The sequence below is a fragment of the Paramormyrops kingsleyae genome, chromosome 1 (genome assembly GCF_048594095.1).
Source record: "Paramormyrops kingsleyae isolate MSU_618 chromosome 1, PKINGS_0.4, whole genome shotgun sequence".
In the NCBI taxonomy this organism is placed as follows: domain Eukaryota; kingdom Metazoa; phylum Chordata; class Actinopteri; order Osteoglossiformes; family Mormyridae; genus Paramormyrops; species Paramormyrops kingsleyae.
Window position 1 is genome coordinate 2,338,545 of NC_132797.1, and position 16,926 is coordinate 2,355,470.

General features: G+C 48.8%; 1 protein-coding gene across 3 annotated transcripts in view; it reads right to left on the reverse strand.

The window, feature by feature from the left end:
* LOC111851226 (cGMP-inhibited 3',5'-cyclic phosphodiesterase 3A-like) overlaps positions 1–16,926 on the reverse strand; it is an 83,925-nt gene that overhangs the window by 44,498 nt on the left and 22,501 nt on the right. Inside the window, exon 1 of one of the 3 annotated variants that reach the window (XM_072713957.1) lies at positions 115–152. The exons of the other annotated variants lie outside the window; for them this stretch is intronic. The gene's annotated coding sequence lies outside the window, so the exon portion shown is untranslated. Of the gene's footprint in view, positions 1–114; positions 153–16,926 lie in introns of those variants that run through there. 3 annotated transcript variants of the gene reach the window in all.

Genomic DNA, 16,926 nt, shown 5'->3' on the forward strand with positions numbered 1-16,926 from the left:
CATTTCTGAGGTGGAAATATATGCACTGTTCTTATACGACACACTTCCACACAGAGTACGTAGCTGCTTTCATGGATATGTCTGACATTCCTTCCCTAACAAACACACACTTACCTCTATGAAGCTGGCAGATGTTCTCTCATGAATCCCCCCACAGAGTTGGAGAAGCCGGGGACGCCGGCGTACTCCATTAGTCCATAGCTGGTGGCATGTTCTAGGGTAAGTCCATGGCTGGTGGCATGTTCTAGGGTAAGTCCATAGCTGGTGGCATGTTCTAGGGTAAGTCCATGGCTGGTGGCATGTTCTAGGGTAAGTCCATGGCTGGTGGCATGTTCTAGGGTAAGTCCATGGCTGGTGGCATGTTCTAGGGTAAGTCCATGGCTGGTGGCATGTTCTAGGGTAAGTCCATGGCTGGTGGCATGTTCTAGGGTAAGTCCATGGCTGGTGGCATGTTCTAGGGTAAGTCCATGACTGGTGGCATGTTCTAGGGTAAGTCCATGGCTGGTGGCATGTTCTAGGGTAAGTCCATGGCTGGTGGCATGTTCTAGGGTAAGTCCATGGCTGGTGGCATGTTCTAGGGTAAGTCCATAGCTGGTGGCATGTTCTAGGGTAAGTCCATGGCTGGTGGCATGTTCTAGGGTAAGTCCATAGCTGGTGGCATGTTCTAGGGTAAGTCCATGGCTGGTGGCATGTTCTAGGGTAAGTCCATGGCTGGTGGCATGTTCTAGGGTAAGTCCATAGCTGGTGGCATGTTCTAGGGTAAGTCCATGGCTGGTGGCATGTTCTAGGGTAAGTCCATAGCTGGTGGCATGTTCTAGGGTAAGTCCATAGCTGGTGGCATGTTCTAGGGTAAGTCCATGGCTGGTGGCATGTTCTAGGGTAAGTCCATGGCTGGTGGCATGTTCTAGGGTAAGTCCATGGCTGGTGGCATGTTCTAGGGTAAGTCCATGGCTGGTGGCATGTTCTATGGTAAGTCCATAGCTGGTGGCATGTTCTAGGGTAAGTCCATAGCTGGTGGCATGTTCTAGGGTAAGTCCATGGCTGGTGGCATGTTCTAGGGTAAGTCCATAGCTGGTGGCATGTTCTAGGGTCGCCAAAGGGGCTGTCATTTAATAAAAAGCGGTGTGCCTAAGAACAAACAGCACTGATCAGGAGAGCCCAAGCCCAAAATTCACAGAGTGGCTATAAACCGGAAAGGACATCACAGTAAAAATAAGTTCTCTCTGCTGGCAGAGAGGAGCTGACTTTCGTATTTCACCGGCCTCGAATGACGGACCAAGGATCAAGGGGCTGCTCCTAGCTTCCTAGTGGGGATCTCAGGCGATGAAGCGCTCTGTTCTGGATCCTGATCGCTGCTTTGAAGCCCCTTAAAGGTACAACTGGGCTGACATAACTATCGGTAAACATAACAAAGCCACTGCTTTGGCCTCACTTCCAATGTGCCGCAGCATGTGAATATACAAGCTCATCTATGCACCAGTCTGCATAGGAAGTTGATGCAACGTGTCAGATGTGGACCTGGATGAACGAGACACTATCCCCAGCTGGGTCCTACTCAAAAAGACATCTAGAGAGAAAGAGCTAGGCAGTAGGACAGAAAAAATAATCAGCGAGAGACTGAGAAACAGACCCCCCTAACAGAGGAACCAGAGAGTGGGGTGGGGGGGCTTTATTAAAGTACATCTGCAGGTTGGCATCTCCTGCAGGAACTGGGAGACCACCCAGCACAGTTTATCCACAAAAAAAGGGGGGGCAGGTCATAAAATTACAGTTTATGTGATAGAGCATGTTGAAACTATCCAGGTAGCAGAAACACATGCATGCATTTTATGCATGTGTTTGTGTGGAAGGAAGGAACATTTTCCTGCACTACTGCTCTCAGAAAAGGAAGGCAATGATAACAGACTGTGTCAGGCTGTTGAATAAAAACGAAACAAAAATATGTGATGCAAACAAAAATATTCTGTTTCTCACACCCGCAACCTTTCATCTACAAGTGAACAGTCATCTATCAATCTTCTAAAACCGCTTGTTGTTTCCCAAAGGCTACTGGAATAAGGCATGGAACAATCCAGTATGGAGGACTAACCCATCACAGGACACACTCACACACCAGTGACACCTATGGGCAATCTAGTAACTCCAGTTAGCCTCAGCATGTTTTTGAACTGTGGGGGGAAACTGGAGTACCTGGAGGAAACCCCATGATGACACTGGAAGAACATGCAAACTCCACGCACATGGTGACAAAGAGGAGACTCAAACCCTGGTCCCAACAGTGCGAGGCTAACCACTGCACCACCATACCACCCATGCAAGTGAACATTAAGTTTAAAATCTGTGTTATGTTCAGTGTTTTTTGCCTTTGGTCGTAACATTTCTGTGGTAGTTGATGGCTGTTACACACCGAAACAACATTCTGGTACATCATGGACGCTTCTGGTCACAATTAAATCATTAAGAGATTAAATAACCTCCAAAGTCACATTTGTGCATTAAATCATCAACAATGTATCATGAAACAGTGAAATATTTTCAGGTAACAGTGCTTAGATACAGTTTATATAGCCAAAAGCATACACACATATATTGAGGTCTCAAAAGGAAACAAAATAAAATTGCACACTTAAATTTACAATCATTCATTTGTTTAGCCAGTTAAATCCTCATGAAAAGCAAATCAATCAGCTTTCATAATAACCTTTCAGAATGATGTTCCTCCCAGCTCAGGCCCAGAATGAAGTGCCTAATAAACTGGGTGCTGATCTGCTTCTTTGTAAAACATTTTACGAGGGTACGCCATATGTAATGCAGCACACCGGCACAGCACAGGAGGAAATCTGACTCTGCCTGGTCCTGACCACCGCTGGATCATCCGGCCCAGTTCCAGTGGGATTACAGCGCAGAGAGCAGAAGCGTGTGCCGTACTTGTGGACACAGGGAACCATTTACAGGTTCAGTGTAGTTACCAGTACAGTGGAGCCAAAAGCCCCAACAATTCCCTTGGTAAGAGACCGGCCTGGCCTCACCGTGATGCGGCCGGCCGGCAGATCCTCCCATGAATCTGCTGCATGGAACGTAGCTCACCAGAAGCTGCCCCTCCGCCTTGTTTCTCGTCAGAGCTACACTGTCACTGAAGTGAAGATTCAACAGCTCAGTTTCTCTCAGCAATACAAAAGAGGCCTCCCATGCTTTGACCACTCTGTGTGTGGCAATGTAAGCTCACAGCAAACTTGTCTGCAAACTGAGACAAGGCAAAAAACAATTAAAGGAATATATCAGCAGAAGTGCTCAATGATCTTATGAACACAACAGGATATTCTATTACCCAGATTTCATTAACAATCAGAACAGGCATAAACAAATCATTCTTTGAATTTTCTCCTTTTAAATTTAAACAGTCCAGACCTGCACATGGCATCCCAATGAAGATCCTACTATGTGCCACGGATTTAGATCTCGCTTATATCAGTGCTCTCTGAGACAAGCAGCCCTAGGCTGATGTTTATAAACTGACCCATTCTGGGCTTCACACGTGCCTGACAGCATTGAGCAGCAATCGCAAAGGTTACCGCGGCACCGGGTTGAGGGGCGGGCCGCAGAGAATGGCTACCCTCCGTTTCACCCCACATTAATGGCTCGCCGGCCTTTAAATCTCCACCAGGGGAAAACAGCGGCATTGCGCTCCATGCGCCGGCCATAGCAGGGAAGCGGGCAGGTTAACGATTACTGGGAAACAAGATCAAACTCGGGGCAAAATGTTCCACGAAAAGCAATAAAACATGCGTTACTTCCGCGACCATTTCTGAGCAGAACTTAAAAGACAAGCAGTAAATAAGAAAATAGGAGGCAAAGGACGATGTCTTTGGAGTAACTCTGTCTTTGATGATCTGCGTACACATGAAGGTCACCCCCCCCCCCCAGCCGTCCTCGGTGCTTCACCCCACACTGCTGTACTCCCTCTTTCCCCACTGGCAGGTCCTCTGAGAGCCTCTTCAACATCAAATCCCACCATGGTCTGCTCATGTAAACACAGCTATTTGGATCCTGTGTAAAGCCCTTTGTTTATTTTGGTTGCTAATACATGCTTCTATCCCAAAGCGACTCAGAGTATGATTTACTCATTTACACAACTGGATGGTCTTACAGAAACAGTTCAAGCTGAAGCAGCTATTTCCTGGGTATCACCAGAGAACTGCTACACTATCTACCAGTTTTGTAGGTGGGAAAAAAATAAAGTACATAAAAAGAAAAATCACACCCAAGGAAATGTGTCTGGGCTCGTTTAAAAGGAGGCTAGCATGCCCCCCACCCCCTGAAGGAAAACCTGCAGGCAAAAGGGGGGGGGGACGCAAACAGAGCCATGCTTCTTCTGGCTTTTAGCTGGAACACTAAATCATTATTTCATCTGGTGCCACATGCGAGTCGTTCATCTGAGCGCTGACTAAATATTTGGCTTGGCGGCGTAACGGATGAGGCCCGGCTCAGCCCGGTGTCGCCACGTGCCACAAGTGGGGAGGCTGGGACCCCCCCCTCCATTCCACTGCACCCCGGGGCTTCTCCCAATGACACACAGACATGGCGCCGCTGGAGATCGTCATTTCTGAGTGCCCTTTTGACCCCTTGGGTGACATCAGGTCCCAAAGTAAATGCCTTGTCCCCTGCAATATGTCCATAGAACAAAGAGTTTGGAAAGGAGCGTGTTTGATCGTGTTTAAGCTTAATGTTTAAGCTACTTCACAGTTAGCCGCTGAAAGCATTTGGCAAGAATATAGCATGTGAAGTGTGCTGTAAACAAACCATGACCCTTTGAACTTTCCTTAAAATTACTTTATTTTAGGAAGAAAATAAAAATTGCACAGCTTAAATTTTACATCCTTTCTGTAACCAAATATACGTAAAGCAAGCAGTCAAAACCGTTCTTGCTTTTCTTCATTACACACTTACATGTTCAACAATACATTAATATTCATATATTTAGTGTTCATTTCAGCTTGGTAAACTGAATGATTGGCAATTACCTGCAATTTCTGAGCAACATGCTACAGATCATGATGTGGCACCACACATATTCCAATAGATGCGGGTCTTCCTGACAGCAATCAGTTGAATTTGGATTTTGGATGCAGTGCGACAGGAAGTCTGAGTCAACAAGAGACGGGGAAAGAAATGCCACGGCTGACTGGAATTACAGAGCTGCATCCCAGTTTACAACTGATCACTGCATCCAGTGCGCAGCACAGCCGTGCTGTCGTCACGGAAGCGACTCTCTCACCGTCTCTGGCAAAGCTAAAGTGATAGAGGCCAGTGTTACACTGGCGTGTTGGCCACAAGCAACATCTGCTCATCGTGCCACGTGTACACGCTTGCATCTGCTGTGGCAGAGGAATCAGCCTGCCGGCGTTAGGGCCATGTTTAAGGCACCAGCGAGATGGACTACAGAAACGAGGCAGGCGGCCACTCGCTCATCCGGAATGAATGAATGAATGAATGTTACATTCATATAGTGCTTCTCAAGACACCCAAAGCACTTTACAGAACCAATGGGGAGCCGCTGTGACCACCACCACTGTGTAGCCCCCACCTGGATGATGCAATGGCAGCCATTGTGCACCAGTACGCTCACCATGCAGTAGTTAAGGTGGTGAAGGGGCAGGAGAGAATTTACCAATTAGATGAAGGGGGTTATTAGCAGGCCAGATCTGATAGGGCCACAGTGCCGGGACATCGAGGTACCACTCCTACCCTGAAAGGCGCCCAGGGATGTTTTATGACCTTAGAGAGTCAGGACCTGGGTTTTATGCCTCATCTGAAGGATGGATCCTGTCCTGAGCCACATGCCTCCAGGACTTTCAGTGCTAATGCTTTCTCTCACCTACAGGCAAGATGGCCACATCCTCAGGTAAGAATACAGCAGGAACACAAGCCACTAAAACACAAGCCATCAGTGAGCCTGAACAATGCACGCAGGGGCTTCTGGGTAACTCAGCCGAGCTAGCAGTGCCACCTGCTCAGTGCTGCTCACCATGCTAACGGCTCCGATGTCACGGCTCTAGGCATTGCGGCCCGTTCAGTAAGCAGTTACCAGATCCTCCCCCTGGTCATACATAATAACGACGTCAGATACAGACATGTCTCTGCCTTTAGTTCTGCTGAATTTAAGAAGAAATGAGAACAACCATCAGGATCTGGCCTGATAAGACCAGCCGTGAGTGAAAGGGTATCAGAAAGCAGGGCAGACCCATAGACAAACACACACCCAGGGCTGCTGCATGGAGCTGCAGCCGACGCAGAACACAGACTGCCACTGATGGTGCTCGCTGGCATGGGTCGGCGCTTAACGTGCCGCAGGGCTCAGAATCTGCCCGCGCCTTTCAATTCAAGGTCAGAAAAGTGCGTCACCGGCCTGAGATAAGATTTCACCACTCCTTGCAGCCTGGTCTTTCCCACACCCCCGGCATTTGGTTACATGACGGCTGGTAGGGTGGGGCTGGCGTACCCCAATCCACTGGCTGCTCGCTCTACAGCTCGGCATATAAAGCGAAGCCAGCTCAGCAATCTGAATTAGGGTTACGCGTAATTATGCCACCGTGGCCAATGGAGCTGAATCCATAGTCGAAGTAGCTAATCATGGTAGAGGTTATTAAGAAAAAAATGTTTGTTCCGGTTTACACAAAGGAACTAAAATCAATCTGTGACCGGTTCAAACCAGCAAGGAACGGAGCTAAAGCAGCCACATCATGTCGAAGCCTCATTTTTCCCGTCATTCAGGGCCTGAAGTGCACAACTCAACGCAGGGTCCACAAAAGCTGAAATGCAGACCCAGTAACATTCAGACAGCTGGGCTGCTTCCTGGGAAGCATTGTGACATTATCTCCATGCTCTTAGGGGGCTCTATGGGGCTGCACTTTTTCTGCTTGACAGTAAACATACACTGTTTGCGGGGGTCAGTAGATGTTCTATCATAAATTCAGGACAGCGCATTTGTTAAATTCATAATAAAATAAAGTAGTAAAGAATTGCTCCAAATGAACAACGTGGGACTGGGCCATATTTATATAGCAAAATTAGAGGCCACCCTGGAATAAAAACCACAGACTCTGGGCAACTGGGCTCTCCTTTCCATCTGGGAAATGTTCTCTTCTATTACACCATGTTCATTAATGTAATAAAAACCAGACAACGTAATACGCAAGCATTCAGTGTCTAACCCTATAAGAGTAACGTAACAACACTGTGAAAGGAGAGGAATTGTGTAGAAGAGGAGGTCGTTCATGTGCAGCATCCTAATGTTTCTGCCTGTTCATCACTGGCACAGGTGAGCAGATAGTCCAAAATTCCAGTCAGAACCATTCTGTTCATTCCTCCTGCAACCTGTGGTGATTCCAACCCAAAATCAAATTTTTGTCTACTATTGTAAGCAAGTCTGAATTCTAAAGAGAAAAATGAGAGGCGACAATGATGACTGAGACTCAGGCCAGCCAGGGTGGAATGACATAGAATCAAAACCTGAAAGTTTAGTGTTCAGTCAAGCCCATGATGGACATGACTGTGCCACACCTGACGCTGAACATGCACATGGGGAGAGATCACATAAATAATAGGCAGCAAGTGGGGGACCACGGCGCACACTCGGCGGCTGTGACAGGAAGCGACCCCAAAGGCAGAACGATAAAGCTCGGGCCCCGTTCACTGTAAACGATCTCTACTTTTCCATTTCCTTCTGGAGCTCTGACGTCAGCTTCGCTCCTCCAAGCGTGCAGGCCTGCTCAGCCTCATTAGGAGCCGGGGATGCAGCTGGTGTGGGTGGGTGGCATGGCCCCCTGGACGACCCTGTTAGGCTGCCGTAATAGCTACCCCGCGGAGACCCCATTGCATGTTAGAAGCACAGCGGCAGTGGCAGCATGCGATATCCTCAGCAGAGCATCTCTGCTGCTCCAAATCAATATAATAGGTTGAGCAGAAGCTAGTAACACTTGGATTAAGTATCGTCATCTGCCTCCACCTCGTGCACACAAACGTGCACACAAACGTGCACACAAACGTGCACACAAACGTGCACACACGTGCGATGACGAATTTCTGTCCATGTGAATCGTTCAGAATGGAAGGGCGCAATAAGTAAATCGAGTTCTTACACTCCTCCCGCACTGGGTGTGAGACAAAACTGTGAAGTGATAATCAAGCAGGCTGCGCTGTAATAAAACCCATAGTATAATAACATATTCTGTGTTCAAGGCCAGATCAAGCACATCCCTATTTACCAGGAAAGAGTGAGTGTTTTAGCATGGGGAAAAAGGAGGTCATATGCAAGGAAAGTAGCAAAGGAGGACAAAGAGCAGGAATATTTGGCTTCTAAGATTTCAGGTAAACAATAACAAACATTTATGCTGCTTTGAAAGTGCCTTTTATTCAAGTGCTTTTCATATGGGGATGACAGCTCCAGAACAAAGCCTTCGCTGAAGCACTTATATGTGCATGAATTACTGCACATATAGAGCTACACAAACCAACAGACTTGCCGTTCAAAGTGCTTCCATAAGATGTTGCGAAGCCTGAATAAGAATTGCATGTAGGCAATATATCTGCAGACACCTGTAAACTTAGACCAACAAAAGACCCACAGAAAGACAACAAACTGTATAAAGTAACAAATTCACTGCCGGCAAAAAAAAAATTTCTGAAGCACAAATATTCCAAGTTATCCGAAGTATTTATGCATCTTTCCAAGACATTACCCTGGTATCAGGGGAAGCTCTGAAACAGCTAATATTTATGATGGACCATTTCTAAGAAGCTTCAGATGAGGTCATGCCAGGATGTGAGGCTGACTGAGTACGCCACACAGAGATATGCTTAATAAATCTGAGAGCAATTCTTTGTTTGTGCTAACCTCTGACCTTTGATCCCCTTTGAGTTCATCAGCTGCTGACAGAATGTCATTGCCCTCTACAGACGGACATTCTCCCATGGAGAAGTATCCGGTTCCTGTTATTAGCTGCACCCCCACCACCCGATCAGTTACAATAAAAGTACAGTTGGGGCTAATGGTTAAATACTATGGTGGCCACTTTTATCCCACTCTATGCATTCTGTGACAAATACAGAGGAGAAGACGTAATGATGGTTTGATAACAATTGGAAATATATGCTAAAAAGTGAATTTCAGATAAAACCACCCAGCAGGCATTTAACGTTTTTAATTGTTTCCAGAAAAATCATTTAACTTCTTAAATGTACTCTTTCATTATCTTAATCCCTTCTTATTAGACACCTATTTCTTAGGAAGCTCAGAGCTGATGTAAGAGTATGTGTAAGAGTATGTGTAAGAGTATGTGTAAGAGTATGAGATGCCAGCGACCAACATAACACTGAATTATCAGGTGTTGTCAAAGTTAAGTTCATACATAATATATAACAGGCATTAGTGGTTATAAATCTGAGTTCTCGTGTACCTTTGGCTCGCAATAAATGTAAATTACTATTCAAAATTCAAACAAACATCAGCTTGGAACATTAACAAAAGTTTCAGATTTTAAGCCAGGCTAGAAGTAATTATTGGTCATGATAAAAAGAGATTGATGTTTAGCAACAGACATAAAAATAAGTTGGACTGGTGCTGTAGACCTCCCTCAAGAGCTCAGATTTTTGTTAAAAATAAAAGACATAAATTAATGCTCACACTGAGATGTAATATCCGCCGATTCTCAAAGCAAAACTCAACAGAGGAATCAAAACTAAATGGGAAGCAAATCTTTGAAAGAAAGGTCAGCGACTCATTGGGGTCTACCAGAGCACTACGCCCAAGGAACACATCTGGAATGGAAATTAATTCCGGCACTCCCAAGTGACGGGGTGGCCGAAAAAAGTATTGAATTGCATGATGAACCAGTTGGCAAAACGGCAAGGGGGGGGGGGGGCATGAGGAACGTCAGCCACGCACGATGATTGAGCTTCAGACGCGCCAGGGTTGAATGGTAAAAACTGCCTATTTGGGGAAGGAGCATGCTGAGTCTCAAGGGCAGAGATAGAGCCTGCTGACGCAAAAGCTTACGTTACGGGATCACGCGAGCCGACGGAGGACCGGCGGAAGCCAGCGCTGCTCAGATCTCCGGGGGTCATGTTCACAGCAGCAGCGGGCTTGTTAAAAGAACGGCAAGCAGAGGCCATTCGTGGGGAAGAGGGCTCTCTCGGCAAGCAGAGGCCATTCGTGGGGAAGAGGGCTCTCTCGGCAAGCAGAGGCCATTCGTGGCAACAGCAGACGGAGAGGTGGAGGCAGGGCTGGTGATTTGGCACTCGCACTTAGGAACGGAAAAGAGGAACATGAGAGTACCGCTCGCCATCTGTAACTGCTGGAAACAGTCACGTCAGGGCACATTCCATGACACGCAGGTCGGAGGTCGCCTCGCTTGCGTCACGGAACAGCCCCGCCCCCCTCTGCATTCCTCCTGCAGCTTAAAATGCTGTAGGACCGATAAGAGGTTATGTAGAGACAGACGCAATGAGGGGCGGAGACAGACAGTGGTGGTGCTTAACCAAGTCTGGGACACCCCCAAACCTCCCACCACCCCCCAAACTGCCAGGCATGATAAGCCAGACATTTGCACAAAGGGAAAAGAGAGAGTAGCACACTATTCGTCTTGGGGGGAAAAAACAATTTAAAAAAAATAAAAAAGCAGAAAAAACAAAAGAGCATGCTTCATATTTGATAGACCCCAAGCAGCTGGCGAAGGCTGCCAGTGTTTCGGATTTGCAAATGTTTGTTTACGGTGCAGGGTTCCCTCTCTTTGGCCTTTTCAGAAAAGACAAATTCCACTTTCCTCTGGGGGCTGGGGGAGAAATGGCCGGCTTCTGGAGTCTGCAAGAGAACCAGGGTACCTCCAAAAGAACTGTTCCACTTATATTAGGCAATCAACTTCTAAGGCTAAACTAAGCAAAAAACACAAACAAAAATGCAATAAGGATGCAACTCAGGTTAAGGGGAAAAAAAGAAATATCACTAAATCTTACACCTGGCATTATACAAATAATCCAGCAGTTAAAATGACGGCTGTGCACAGCCTTGCTCGACAAACCCTGAATTGTTTATTCTTAAAAAAAAAAACTGCTAGAAAGGGTAATGGCTAGCCAAAGCACACTGCCAAGCATTCATTTAAATGTACATCACTGTACAGCAGAAGTTTTGAAAAGACCACTGGAAAAGAGCATTCAGGGACACAGAACTCAGTGTCCAGCAATGGAAAACACGTTCTTGCAGTGACAGTGGTACAAAAGAAAGATGTGGTATGACATCGCACCGTGTTCAATGAGATCCCATTTCTCACTGAACACACTTTTTTTCATTAGCATTTTCATTAACATTTGTTCATTAAGCAGAAGCTTTTGTCCAAGCACCGTACGAGAGTGCCCCGTGGAGCACTTGGAGGTCAGGGCCTTGCTCAAGGGCCCGACGGCGATATGATTACTCTGCTGGACATGGGCACAGACCAGTAACCCGCTGAGCTAAACACCACACTTCACCGATGCATGCCAAACCTGGCCGTACACCGTGATAGATCGCTGGGTGTGCCAGATACGGCCCCGTGACAAACCCATACAGAAACCACTGAATCTCACAGCGCCCTGTGCTGGCTGGGAGGTGTAGCTCACCCTGCTGCAGTCAAACCATTTACGGGCTGAGTGGACAGGCTGATGTTGAGCATGGGATGTGAGGGGAGATCAGACATACCTTCAGAGGAGCCCTGACCCAAGGGCAATGCGTAGCTTTTACCTCTTCTGTTCTTTCTACTTACTACCTGAGATCTCAGACACCCTACCAACTACAGTATATAACAGAGATGTGCATCTCCATTTCTGAGGCGATACAATACACATCTCCTTGCATTGCCAATGATCCAATACATTAAAGATACATATGAAGCAACTACTATTGCGATACAATGATTCACCCCTATTGCAATGCAGTACGATTCGACATGAAACAATGTGATGCATCGCTGGACGTGCCACCAACTCAAATGAGACTTGGCCAAGAGACTTGCAGACAATTAGCCACTGACAGAAGTGGAGTACTGGACATGAGAGAGTGCACTTGAGAAATAGTTTAGAGAGGGGGAATCAGTCTAAAAATAAAATTATTGGTCACATTTGTAAATAATGAAGGCATAGGGCTTCTACTGATAATGAAATATTAATGTAATACTGGCCATGCGGTGGACGGGGCAGGCTAGGGCCAGGACCCTCCCGTTGGGATACTCTGCGGTGTGTTTTGGTATGTTGGTGATGTCACGTGACGTGGTGAGGGAGGTACAAGCCGGGCCAGGGACCCTCCTGTTGGGATACTCTGCGGTGTGTTTTGGTATGTTGGTGATGTCACGTGACGTGGTGAGGGAGGTACAAGCCGGGCCAGGGACCCTCCTGTTGGGATACTCTGCGGTGTGTTTTGGTATGTTGGTGATGTCACGTGGCGTGGTGAGGGAGGAACAGGCCGGGCCCGGGACCCTCCTGTTGGGATACTCGGCGGTGTGTTTTGGTGTATTGGTGATGTCACGTGACGTGGTGAGGGAGGTACAGGCCGGGCCCGGGACCCTCCTGTTGGGATACTCTGCGGTGTGTTTTGGTATATTGGTGATGTCACGTGGCGTGGTGAGGGAGGTACAGGCCGGGCCCGGGACCCTCCTGTTGGGATACTCTGCGGTGTGTTTTGGTATATTGGTGATGTCACGTGGCGTGGTGAGGGAGGTACAGGCCGGGCCCGGGACCCTCCTGTTGGGATACTCGGCGGTGTGTTTTGGTATATTGGTGATGTCACGTGACGTGGTGAGGGAGGAACAGGCCGGGCCCGGGACCCTCCTGTTGGGATACTCTGCGGTGTGTTTTGGTATATTGGTGATGTCACGTGACGTGGTGAGGGAGGTACAGGCCGGGCCCGGGACCCTCCTGTTGGGATACTCGGCGGTGTGTTTTGGTATATTGGTGATGTCACGTGACGTGGTGAGGGAGGAACAGGCCGGGCCCGGGACCCTCCTGTTGGGATACTCTGCGGTGTGTTTTGGTATATTGGTGATGTCACGTGACGTGGTGAGGGAGGAACAGGCCGGGCCCGGGACCCTCCTGTTGGGATACTCTGCGGTGTGTTTTGGTATATTGGTGATGTCACGTGACGTGGTGAGGGAGGAACAGGCCGGGCCAGGGACCCTCCTGTTGGGATACTCTGCGGTGTGTTTTGGTATGTTGGTGATGTCACGTGACGTGGTGAGGGAGGAACCGGCCGGGCCCGGGACCCTCCTGTTGGGATACTCTGCGGTGTGTTTTGGTATGTTGGTGATGTCACGTGACGTGGTGAGGGAGGAACAGGCCGGGCCCGGGACCCTCCTGTTGGGATACTCTGCGGTGTGTTTTGGTATGTTGGTGATGTCACGTGACGTGGTGAGGGAGGTACAAGCCGAGCCCGGGACCCTCCTGTTGGGATACTCTGCGGTGTGTTTTGGTATGTTGGTGATGTCACGTGACGTGGTGAGGGAGGTACAAGCCGGGCCCGGGACCCTCCTGTTGGGATACTCTGCGGTGTGTTTTGGTATGTTGGTGATGTCACGTGACGTGGTGAGGGAGGTACAAGCCGAGCCCGGGACCCTCCTGTTGGGATACTCTGCGGTGTGTTTTGGTATGTTGGTGATGTCACGTGGCGTGGTGAGGGAGGTACAAGCCGAGCCCGGGACCCTCCTGTTGGGATACTCTGCGGTGTGTTTTGGTATTGTTACGTGCCGTAAGTTCGGGTTACGTGCCGTAAGGAATTTGTGCCGTAAGTTTCGGGTACGTGCCGTAAGAGTTACGTGCCGTAAGTTTAGGAGGATGCCTGCAGGTCCTTCGGACGTCCTGCCCACTCGCCGATTGGTCGCCCGCCCCCTCGACTCCGCCCTCAGGACCTGACCCCGCCTCCCTTGCCCTCGGAGCCGTTTCCGGTTCACCGGCTGAAGAGTTCGCCGCTTCGTCCCTTCGTTGCCCGCTACTTGCTTCTCGCCTGCTAGCTCGCTCTCTGTTCGCTTTTGCTTTGTTTGATTGATCGTGTATGACTGTTTTGCCCTTGACTTCCGATTCTCGCCTCGCCCTTATTTGTACTTTCGCCTTGGTTTCTGATTGCTTGATTGGTTTTGGACTTTCGCCTGTGTTTCGACTTCGCCTCTCGGTTTTCCCTTTTGATACCTTTGCCTCGGCTTGGTGTTTCGTGTTTCACTAGGTGTGTAGGGAGTGTCTGCCTTTTTGTTTATTCGTTAACGTGGGGATTATTGTTTGTTTGGTCAGGGAGATAGATTTAGGCATTGTTGTTTCGTTTCACCATTTTCTTTGTGTTCACTTAGGTAGCTCAGCTTGGGTTACTCGGTAGATGTGCTTTTGTTTGTTTCTTTGGCCTTTGTCACTCCTGACGTTCGTTACACCTAGTGTTTGTATTGTGTTTGTGAAAAACTATAAAAAAAACTATAAAAAAAGACTCCCTCTGTGTCCCGTGTTCCCTTCTCCTAGCCCTAGTTGTCCTGTCCTCCCCAATCCCTCCTTCCCTTTCACTTTGTTGCGGTCCAACCCTAGACTGGATCGTAACAAAATTGGGGGCTCGTCCTTTCCTTCTTTCCCTTTCGTGCTTGTCTGGCGGATTTTTTTTTGTGGGGGGGGGGTGTTGTGATAATTGCAGTAATCGTGATGGCCCAATTCGACCTTGTTGCGTTCACCCTTTACCCCACGCTCGAACAATTTGATGTGTGCCGCAAGGATGATCTGCTACAGATAGCAGACTTCTTTAACATTTTGGTCCCCGCTGAGGCTTCCAAGCGGGTCGTTAAGCAATTTTTGCTCGATGAATTGGTTCAGCAAGGTATACTGCCTGAGTTGGGTGGATCCCCTAGTGTTGCTGCCACCCCGGTTCAGATGTCTGCTGTAGCGGAGGCCAGCAGCGACGATCCAGGGAGTGGACACCGCATGGATCTTGGGGATCCCCGCTCAACCAGGGAGGACCTACTGCTGACAATTAAGTTACGGGAGTTAGAGCTTGAGATTAAGAGACAGGAGTACCAGGCTCAGCTACTCCGTGTCCGGGCTATGGAGATGGAGGCTGAGAAGGAGCTGGAGTTACGTCGGATGAGCATGGGCGACCAAAAACCAATGCCTTTTCCGCGTAAGGTACCCACACCAGGTACACCTCCACCCGCAGCTCGCTCCGCCCGAGACCAGGCTGACGCCCAAGACGCTCCTAGACCCCGTCCCCGGTCTCCCTTGAGCTCGCCTGTCTCCCCGGAAATTGGTAGATCGAGCTTTGATGTGAGCCGACACATCGGTCTTGTTCCTGTGTTTCGGGAAAATGAGGTAGACGCCTACTTTTCCATTTTCGAGCGCATTGCTATGACATTGAACTGGCCCAAACACCTTTGGTCATTGTTACTGCAATGTAAGCTTGTGGGTAAGGCACAGGAGGTTTGTTCGGCTCTTGCGTTAGAGCAGAGCCTAGATTACGACATTGTGAAGGCTACTGTGCTTCGCGCTTATGAGTTAGTGCCGGAAGCTTATCGGCAGAACTTTCGAAAGCTTCCCAAATCCGCCAGCCAAACATACGTGGAGTTCGCACGCGAGAAAGCCGTCTTGTTTGATAAGTGGTGCGGCGCTAGTGGTGTGTTTACCTTCGACCAGCTTAAGGAACTGGTCTTGTTAGAAGAATTTAAGAACTGTGTTCCTGATCGAGTGGTAGTGTACCTGAATGAGCAAAAGGTCACTTCGCTAACTGAAGCTGCCACCCTCGCTGACGAGTTCGTTTTGACCCACAAAACTGTGTTTACTCCGATTCCTTTGCCACGTAAAACTCGTCCAGTCGTATCCTCCCCCTCGTCAGCATCGTCTCCACCACCCGTGGAGAAACGCGAGTGTTTCTATTGCCACGAAGTGGGCCATATTATATCTGTTTGTCCTGTGTTAAAGCGCAAGGAAGCTCGTTCAGCAGCTAGGAAAGTAAATGTTGCTGCCTGCCCCGACAGTTCTTCGTCCTCCTCCTCTCGTGTTGATGCTGCTTTCGAACTGTTTGTATTCTCTGGTTTGGTTTCGCTCAGTGTGACTGATGCTCGGCACCCTGTGACTATCCTGCGGGATACGGGAGCCGCTCAGTCCTTCTTGGTGGAAGGGGTTATTCCCCTGTCTGTCAATACGTACTGTGGTACGGATGTGTTAGTGCAGGGAATTGATTTGTGTGTGGCTGGAGTTCCCCTGCACACCGTTTATTTGTGTACTCCCGATTTCTCGGGATACGTGCGAGTAGCTGTCCAGCCCCAGTTACCTGTCCCAGGCATTACGTTTATTCTTGGGAATGACATAGCGGGGAAGAGAATCGTTCCTCTACCCGAAGTCGTTCTGGACCCTGTGCTGTGTGAAAATGATGTAGCGGTGGAACACCCGACGGTGTTTCCTGCGTGTGTGTTTACTCGTGCACAGCGGCGCCAGCTCGCTGACATAGACCTCGAGGACACGTTCATGTCCGTGCCGGTGCTGGATAAACCTTCGAAGGTTGAGTCTGTGACCCCGGATCCTAATAACTCTGTTACCTCCCCTGAAGTTCCGTTCTGTTTGTTTTCTTATGTTTATTTTGTGATTTTTGTTGTTTTTTGTTTGGGATCTGTGTATTTTGGTGACCCGTGTGGGTTCACTCTTGTGTGGGGGGGTGTTACGTGCCGTAAGTTCGGGTTACGTGCCGTAAGGAATTTGTGCCGTAAGTTTCGGGTACGTGCCGTAAGAGTTACGTGCCGTAAGTTTAGGAGGATGCCTGCAGGTCCTTCGGACGTCCTGCCCACTCGCCGATTGGTCGCCCGCCCCCTCGACTCCGCCCTCAGGACCTGACCCCGCCTCCCTTGCCCTCGGAGCCGTTTCCGGTTCACCGGCTGAAGAGTTCGCCGC